This window comes from Mus musculus, chromosome 6, assembly GCF_000001635.26.
Source record: "Mus musculus strain C57BL/6J chromosome 6, GRCm38.p6 C57BL/6J".
Lineage (NCBI taxonomy): Eukaryota > Metazoa > Chordata > Mammalia > Rodentia > Muridae > Mus > Mus musculus.
In genome coordinates this window covers 82,877,568-82,887,262 of record NC_000072.6, presented here as the reverse complement: position 1 = coordinate 82,887,262, position 9,695 = coordinate 82,877,568, and the positions used below count along the sequence as shown (strand labels likewise).

Below are 9,695 nucleotides of genomic sequence, written 5' to 3'. Positions count from 1 at the left end.
TGAATACATGGAGAACTAAGGCATCTCACACACCATATTTCAGCCGGAGTACAGATCAGTCATGGACTTCCACACAGACCACGTGTGACATCCACATTGGTCTCAGGTGGCAGTGCAGATCTTGGACATCAGCTGAGCCCTCTGCCACAGCAAGAACCACGGACAGCATCATAGCCCTCCACAGCAGCACAGGCCAGTGACGTCAACATGGCTTCAGGGGGCAGCACAGACCAGACACAGTGATAACACAGGCCACAGACATTAATACCTCCCCCAGCTGCAGCAGGACCAGGGACCCAAGCACAGCCCCGGGCGGCAGTGGTCAAATATGCATACATGGCAAAGGTTTTTTTTTTTTACCAGCTGAGGAATCTAACTGGGTAGGGACTTTGTTTTTTTGTTTTTGTTGCTGTTGTTAATCTTTTTTGTTAGTCTGGGTCTTTTGATCGAGGAATTGAGATTATTAATATACAGTTATTAAAAAACAAAAAGGAAGAAATCAAGCCCAGAGCTAATGGCTCTGGTTCAGGTTGGCTTTCTGGGAAGGGACATCTGGGGACATGGGTAGAGGAATGAGGAGGCATTAGGACTGCAGGAACTGAATGGAAACACTTGGCCTTTGGGGCCAGGCACATGCAGGGAGCAGCTGTTCTGTGACTGGCCAACCAAGAGCCTGGCCTTGCCTTGGCTGACCGCCATTGAAGCCGCTTGTTGGGAACGTGGCTGCGGCATGCTGGGAAGGCAAGTGCTGGTCCATGGGGTGGTCACATGGAGGGCTTTGCTGATCTCTGACACTGGATAGCCTTCCTAGCCTGGTGCCAGGCACTGGGACACAGAGCTCTCTGGACTTGAGCCAGGGCATGGATTGCCAGGCACTGGGAGAACACCCCCCAGAGAGGAGCCCCCACCACCTAGGAGAAAAAGAAAGAGAAGAAACCAATGGTTAGTGTAGGAGGGCTGCTGTGTTCACCATGGTTCATGTTTCTCCACATCGAGGGTCTCCCCTGAGATGGCTGCCACTTCTTCAGCTGCTCTGTGGCTCCCAGAGGCAAGGACAGAGGTTAAAGTCTGTTGTGGATAGCCCTGGGGCTAATTATATTTGATGTTATTCCAATCTTCCTGTGAGGGGTTTCGAACAAGGAATGAGTCAGCACTCAGGTGATTTCCTGTAACCTCTTTCCCACCTTAATTTGTAAAACAAAGGAGAGCTGATGATTGGGCAGATAAAAGGGAAGGTGGAGCGGAAGGTGGGGGAGAGAAGAAGGAGAAAATGAAAGAGGGAGAGGACGCAGAGCAGAAGCACATGGCTTGGAATCTAAGGGATAGATGTGAAAGATGGTAGTGTATCAGTAGATCTGCCCAATCTAGGTGCACAGCATGTATTCATATTAACTGAGTCGTGTTTTCATTGCCGGGGCATATTTGGGATGGAGAGAATTACCGCAACAACAGTCTTCTTGCTCTATGTCAGACAGACTTGTGGTCAAGTCTCAGCTGTTCTCTTACCAGGTGTGTTATGCTGACTGATCCTAGCTCTCCAAGACGTCTCAGTAAAATGACAGGAGTGCTAACTAGTATAGCCACCTTCAGTATCATGGGGGTTGGATCCAGGAACCCCTGCCAATATCAAATCCAGGAAGGCTCAAGTCTCTGGAGAGATAGATGGCTCAGCAGTTAAGAGAACTGGCTGCTCTTTCAAAGAACCTGGATTTGGCTCCCAGCATTCACTTAGCAGCTAACAACTGCCTATAACTTCTATTTCAGGGGATTTGACACCTCTTCTGGCCTTTGAGGACATTACATATACATGGTGCATGGCATTCGTGTAGGCAAACCACTGATGTACATAAAATAAAATAAACTTAAAAAAAACAACAACCTCCATCAGATTGACTTGCGGGCATGCATGTGAAGGCATTTTTTTGATTGTTAATTAATAAAGGATTACGCAGCCCACTATGGGCGGTGTCATCCCTAAACAAGTAGGTCTAGGTTATATGAGATAGCTACTGAGCAAGCCAGAGAAAAGATGTCAGTAGGCAGCATTTCTGTCTCCAGTTTCCTGCCTCCAGTTTCCTGTCTCTAGGTTCCTCCCTTGTGTTTCTGCCAGGGTTTCCCTCAACAATGCCCTGTAACTTGTAAGATAAAATAAACCCCTTCCTTCCCAAGTTGCTTTTGGTCAGTGTTTTATCACTGCAACCGGAAGCAAATCAGTGCAGACAGATCTCCCTGCATAGCCCAGACTGGACTCAAACTCCAGGGACTCTCTTGCCTTTAGGGCCCCCATGTATTTGGGTTGTAGGTATTTGCCACCATGCCTGGCCCAGATAGAAAACAGACAGGGTGACAGCTCTCTCTCGGGGAAAGGACGTATTGGGCTTTATCTTGAGCTTCCTAGAGCTCACAGTCAGTCAGAGATGAAGTGTGACAGATGTCACAGCAGTGGAGGAGCATTTGGAAAGAGCTGTGTCAGGTGTTGGGAACAGCCTGGGGGAGACAAAGAAGTGCTGGACTGACTCCCAGCTGCCTCCTGCTGCCCTTGCTGGCCTTCCCCCTGGAAGCATCAGCTAATGGGCCACTGAGAAGTTAGGAAGCTGAGTTGTTAGGCTTGGAGGTCGAATTCTTTTAGTTTCCTTGAGGTTTTGAGGTCAGGATAGGAAGTTGCTGTAGGTTGAAAAATGTAAAACCTGAGGCCAGGCATGGTGGCACAGGCCTTTAACCCCAGCACATGGGCAGCAGAAGCAGGGGGATCTTTTTGAGCTCAAGGTCAGTTGGGTTGACATAGTAGGTTTCTGGCCAGCTAGAGATACACAGTGAGAACCCATCTTGGGAAAAGAAAGAAAGAAAGAAAGAAAGAAAGAAAGAAAGAAAGAAAGAAAGAAAGAAAGAAAGAGAGAAAGAAGAGAAGAGAAGAGAAGAGAAGAGAAGAGAAGAGAAGAGAAGAGAAGAGAAGAGAAGAGAAGAGAAGAGAAGAGAAACAAGCCTGCATAGATATCTGGCAAAGGATCATATAATAAGATGTGCACTGGAGCTAGGAAAATGGCTAAGTGACTGGCGTGCTGGCAGAGCAGGAGATGACCTAAGTTCCAGTTCCATAACCTGTTTTAAAAAAAAAAACAAAACAGGATGTAGTGTTTGACGTTTGCAATGCCGGTCAGTGCTGGGTAGGACTGGCAAGGTGGATCCTCGGAGATCCTCTGCCTCTTAGCCTACTTGACAAGCTTCAGACAGATGAGAGACCGTGTCTCGAAACCAAAGTGGACAGTGTTCTGAGGAATGGCATTGAAGTTGACCTTTGGCCTACACACACACACACACACACACACACACACACACACACATGCACACAAGAATGCTTCTCTTAGCGGTTTTATAAAGGCAGCTGTACTACAGTAAACAGACAGAGCCCTGACCTTGGAGGAAGGAGCTGTATGCTGTCTGGTTCCACTTACCGTCCCTATCCGGTAAGTGAGCAAACCACTTTGAGCCTGTGTATCTTTGTCCATAAACTGGTGGGGGTTGGGGGGCAAGAACAACTACCTTCTAAGGTAGTGGTAGGGTCGCATATAGTTCACAAGAGACAAAGGTCAAAAGATGAACAAGCAGATACATGCTGTTTACCCAGGAATCTAAGAGTCAGGATAAAATCAGTTGGTCTTCTAAACAGTGGGATGCTAAAAAGAGCAAACACCATAAAGGTTTTAAAGACTTATGGTGCCTGGCTTGTGGCACCTATCTGTAATCCCAGTGTTTGGGAAGCAGAGGCAAGAAGAGTACAAGATCAAGGTTAATAACCTCAGATACACATATTGGATGCTAGCCTGAGCCGCACGAGACCTTGTCTCAAACAAATAGGAAAAAAAAAAAAAAAAGACTAACACTTATTGAGCCTTCACTGTATGTAGGCATGATAGACATATCTCATTTAATCTCATAAATGAGTAAGTATCACTTGGTAAGATTCTCTTATCCCATTTTATTATTTTACTTTTTATCGTTGTTGTATAAGAGAAAGTCTCACTCTGGAGCCCAGGCTGGTCTGAAACTCACTATGTAGCCCCAGGTCGAACTTGTAGCAGTCCTCCTGCCTCAACCTCTCAAGTGCTGGGATTTCATAAACAATCTTCTCAAACCCATCTTGTAGATGAAAACTGAGGCAGAGAGAAAGGAAGTGACTCACCCCAAGTCCCCAAACAGTCCACGCCCAGATGTTCAGGTGCAGAGCACATTTCTTTTTTCAGTTCTAAAGGACTGTGTATACTATCTCAATTAAAGGGAGCCACAGAGGCTGTGGCCATAACTCCGCTAGTAGAATGCCTTCATAGCATGTACCGAGCCCTGGTTTACTATCAGGTGCCACGTAAACTGGCAATGGTGGCATGAACCCCTAATTCCACTCTCAAGGTCAGCTCAAGGTCATCCTTGGCTACATAGTGAATTTGAGGCCAGCCTGGGGTACCTGAGACTCTGTCTCACGAAGACTCTGTTATTTCCAGGTGGCAGGTGTGGAGCTAATGCACACAAAGGTAACTTCAAGATGACAAACTAGCGATAGTTGGTGTTAAGACTCCAACTCAGTGCCCTCCGTGAGCCACCACGCGAATGCTGTCCTTTAAATACTTCTGTAATAGCTGCTTAGGTTTGGAAAGAGTTCCTCGCTCACAGTAAGCTGGTAGAGTAACCAGCTATGCTGTGATGACCCACAAGTGATGTCTACTGGTCATTCTGAGCAATGCAGACAGGGCGGAGCAGGCTGTAATGGAAATCTCAAGGACATTGCTGTAGTAGGGGTAGAAAATCTGTTCTGAATGAGCCGCCCCAACTACAAGCTTTGGTGGCGAATGTTACCTTACACTTCTGAATAGCATTTGTGGTGTAGGAGTTCATCAACAGGAAATGTGGCCAGGCTGATGAACTGAGGCAGGAGAACTGCTGGGAGTTCAAGGCCAGTTTGGACTAAATGGAGAGACTGGGTCAGAAGAGGCATAAGGGGGTTCAAAACAAAGAAGAGGAAGAAGGAAGGAGAGGAGAGGAGAGGAGAGGAGAGGAGAGGAGAGGAGAGGAGAGGAGAGGAGAGGACAGGATAGGACAGGACAGGACAGGACAGGAGAGGACAGGAGAGGACAGGAGAGGAGAGGAAGGCAGGGAAGGAGGGAGGATGGGAGAGAGGTGAGAGAGCTAGATTCTGTCTGTTGACAGCTATTGAGCTATCGTTCTTTTCAGAACAAGCATATCTAAAGGGCAAGCATAAATTGGAATATCTGCTACCCTGCTCTGAGTCCTCCCTCCAGGCCCGATGGCCCAGTCGGCTGCATTGAAGGAAGTGCGCATGGCCAACGCGCGAGGGCGCTCGGGGTTGTGAGTAACTTGAGCATCAGAATACTGAGTCAGAAACTTGTGATACAAAGCCTCACTCTTCTAACCTTCACCAGTTTAGGTCCACTGGAAAGGCCACCGGAGCAGGCTCGGTGGGTCCTGCAGACCTGCAGCGCAGGTTGGGCCCTAGGCCAGTGCGGGAGCAGCATTCTTTGCCCAGCGGGTAGGACGCCTTTGCGGGTGGGTTGGGTGTGGGGGACTGTGAGCAGAGGCTGAGTGATCAATAGCCTGCGTGGTTATGAGGCTCTCTCCTCCGCCCTCCTGCCAGCTCCAGGGCCAGTCCTGCGTGCTTCATAAAATTTTATGTAACCTTGCCAACAGCCACTGAGATCTGAGCATGTCCGCCCTCCGTGCTGCCACTCCTGGGGACCACAAGGTCATCTGCTTGGGACCTCCAAGAGTGGGCTACTGTGGCGTTCCCCTGACTGGCTGGCTGGCCCCTTAGTGCAGGCCCCTGGAGAGGCAGAGAAGATGGTTTGGGGTCCTGGTCTTGAGACTTTTTATTTTAGACCAGGCAGTGTTGATTAATTTGCACCCCACCTTTCCTCCTCAGGGTTCTCTGTTTCTCCCTTTAAAGACAGGATAATCGACGGGCATGGTGGCACACACTTTTGGTCCCAGCACTCTGGAGGCTGAAGCTGAGGATCTATGTGAGTTCGAGGCCAGCCTGGTTGGTCTTCAAAATGAGTTTCAGGACAGCCAGGACTACATAGAAACCCTGTCTCGAAAAACAAAAATAAGCAAGCAAGCAAACAAACAAAAATTAGGCTAATCATAGTTAAAAAGATAACAGATTTTGGTGGGAAGGATGTATGAGCAGTGACCAGGGTCAAGAGCAGTTTGCTGCTCTTCCAGAGGACCTAAGTTCATTTCCCAGCACAGCGCCCTCTCCTGGCCTCCTTACACACCTGCCTATGCACACACATAAATAAAAAAAATTGTATAAAATTTATATAAAAATTTAATAAAAATTTTTAAAAGATACCTGATGCTGAAGAGGTGTCCCTAATGGTAAACACTTGCTGCTCTTGTTGAGGGCCAGAGCTAAGTTCCCAGAACTGTATCAAGTGGCTCACAACGGTCCATATATAAGTGATTCTCAACCTTCCTAATGCTACCACCCTTTAACATGGTTCCTCATGGGGGGTGACCTCCAACCATGAAATTATTTTGTTGCTACTTCATAACTGTAATTTTGCTACTGTTATAGCAAATATCTGCGTTTTCTGGTGGTCTGAAGTGACCTTTATGAAAGGGTCATTCAACTCCCCCAAAGGATGGCCTGTGCAACCCACAGGCTGAGAATCACAGCTCTGTGGTACCTAGTAACTAATGCCTGGTTTCTGAAGGTACCTATGTGCATATGTGCATACATGCATGTGAACTTACACACACACAATAGCTAACAGACTTCAATGTGCTCTGTTCAGGAATGCTCATATTCATAAGGCAGAGATGAGCCCCAACTCAAGACGCCGTACAGAAGTTGCAGGCAAGTCCTTGGGAGGAGGGCTTTTTTTTTTTTTCTTCCCTTTGTCTTTTTTCTGTTTTTTGAGACAGGGTTTCTCTGTATAGCCCTGGCTGTCCTGGAACTCACTTGTAGACCAGGCTGGCCTCGAACTCAGAAATCCTCCTGCCTCTGCCTCCCGAGTGCTGGATTAAAGGCTGAGAAGGGCTTTTGCATGTGGATTTCTTTCTTAGATCCCTAATTACGTTTCTTAACTCGTGTCAGCTGTGCTCCTTTAAGAAAGGGCGGCTGGACTTCCCGACATCACTCAGGTGAAACATGAAGCCATGACCTTAAAATCCAAACAGTACCTCAGACACTCAAAACCCCAACGCTCCATGAATCACTGGCGGTTCTGCAAGCCCGGAAGTTGCATTTATTCAGCAACAGGTTAGGGAGACTTCTATTACTCAGCCAGTCTGCTGACAGATAGTTAGTTCTCCCCGAGGTTTATAATTATGACAGTGACTGCACATGAACAACGTAACTGGCATCCCCTGTCACCTACTGGCACTCCAACACAAAGAATCATTAACTCAGTGGGTGGCAGACTCACCTCAGTTTATCCTCCCTCCCCTCCTACCCTCCATGAAAGCGGGAGTAATTAGTCCTCTGGGAAATTACTCTTCACTCAACTTTCCTTACCTGTGTTTGACTTCCTTTCCACCAGCTCAACCTTCACGTGACTCCTGTGACTCCCGCAGCCTCTGCCCCTCCCTGCCTCACCCACCCATCCCTATCCACCGCTCCCCACCTGACCCCCCCCCCTCCGGGAAACCACGTGTCTAAATTACACCCTGTGGAATTTGATTATAGCTGATTAAATGCATTGTTACAGATTGCCCTGACTTGCTCTCAGTTTTCTTCCTGAAAGAATAATCTTCCATGTTTCTCTTTGTGCAGTGGTTAACATTGAAATCGGAACTGTGTAAAGTGCAAAGAGTGAGCGTCAGTGGAGTGAGTGCCCAGGCACAGATTGGTCCTCTCTACAGCACACACTCCCACCAGGCTTTGGGACCATAGCACACAGTGGAAGAGCGAAGGGAAAGATTGTAAGCCAGATGTCGAGAAAAACTGGAGTGACATCGTCTCCCGGATATGGAATATGGTAGAATCATCGTGCTCACGAGCTCACAGTGCCCCGTAATTGCCTTCACAAGACCTGTACAAGACCCAGCCTGTCAATAATTCCTGCATGGAATTTAAGGCATTCATGAGCCCCCGCCCCTAACTGAGGAGCTGTGGACAGTTACTAGCTTATGAGATAAGTTGGGGGGGGGGGAAGAGTTTTCTTTAAGACTGTGGTTTCCCAGTTGGTTGACCATGCTCCAGTGGATAGCCCCACACCCAGAAGTATGTGGGCAGCACAAATCGGACCCCATGGATTATTTAAAACCCACAGAAGACAGGGAGTATATGGGCTAACCTGAGAGGGGTAGGGAGAAGAGTGGAGAGTGGATATGACCAAAATATTCTGTATAAAACTGTCAAGGAATTAATTATAATCTATATCCCTGTATAAAGGAATCTTTATCTATATCCATGTCCATATCTATATAAAGGAATAGTCCAGGTGGAGGAGGTGGCTCCTTGCTTAAGCTTGCACTGCAGTCTCCCCAGGCAGTTCACAATTGCCTATGACTTCAGCTACAGAGGATTTGACATCCTCTTCTGCTCTCTTTGTGGGCATTTACATGTATGTGCACACACAGAGAGACACATGTATGTACTCATTTTTAAAAAAATCTTTAAAAGGAATAATCTGAATTATAAGCCTTGAGAAGGTAAGGGCCACCATGTTCAATTAATCCCAGATATATCAATAACATGATCAATTAAAAGTTGTTTAACAGACGAGTATCAAAATGTGATGTCAGGGAATGTATGTGTGTATGTGTGTGTGTGTACGTAACCAGAGTACATTATGTACATATATGAAATTGTCTGAGCAGGAAGTTAGTTAATAGATTATATAAAACTGGGACTTCATTGATGAGAAACAAGAAAGAAATACTTGAAGAATATTTTGTAATGGAAAAATTGTAAGCATAACCAAGTGCAATGAACTTGCTTCAAAGTCACACCTTTCTGATAATTGTTACTGCACAGCTAATCTGTGTCACCTCCTCCTTACCTGCCCCACCCCCAGGACTCTGAAGTAGTCATTACATCTGTAAATATTTCCACAAGTATCTCCAATATGAAAATCTATGGGTCCACAAGATGGCTCGGCAGGTAGCAGGGCTTGCAGTCAAGCCTGATGACCTGAGTTCGATCCTCAGGAGCCACCTTAGAACTCTATTAGAACCTTTTATAGCATATTTACACTGGGACCCAGAGAGAGCTCACCCATTGTGATTCCTCAAGACACAGGTCACCCTCTCATTACCTTTAAACTTGCTTGATTTTTCTTTCCTAAGACACCGTCTGGATTTTCCTGATACTACCCCACAGTGTGTATTGAGCAAGCTTTTCTGTTGTGCGTGTCCAATAAACGAGTAGTTTTGTCTTTGGTCAGATGTGGTTATATCTTATTTTCTTCGTATATATCTTGCTATAGCTTCTGTCTTAGTCAGGGTTTCTATTCCTGGTCAAACATCATGACCAAGAAGCAAGTTTGGGAGGAAAAGGTTTATTTAGCTTACATTTTCACGTTGCTGTTCATCACTAAAGGAAGTCAGGACTGAAACTCAAACAGGTCAGGAAGCAGGAGCTGATGCAGACACCATGGAGGGATGTTCTTTACTGGCTTGCTTCCTCTGGCTTGCTCAGCCTGCTCTCTTATAGAACCAAGACTACCAGCCCAGAGATG

General features: G+C 46.7%; 1 long non-coding RNA gene across 1 annotated transcript; it reads left to right on the top strand.

Moving 5' to 3' along the window:
• Positions 5,410–9,397, top strand: 2310069B03Rik (RIKEN cDNA 2310069B03 gene). Its single transcript, NR_040520.1, has 4 exons — positions 5,410–5,494; positions 5,954–6,026; positions 6,807–6,868; positions 7,787–9,397. It is a non-coding gene; the product is annotated as an RIKEN cDNA 2310069B03 gene (long non-coding RNA).
• The last annotated feature ends 298 nt before the right edge of the window (positions 9,398–9,695 follow it).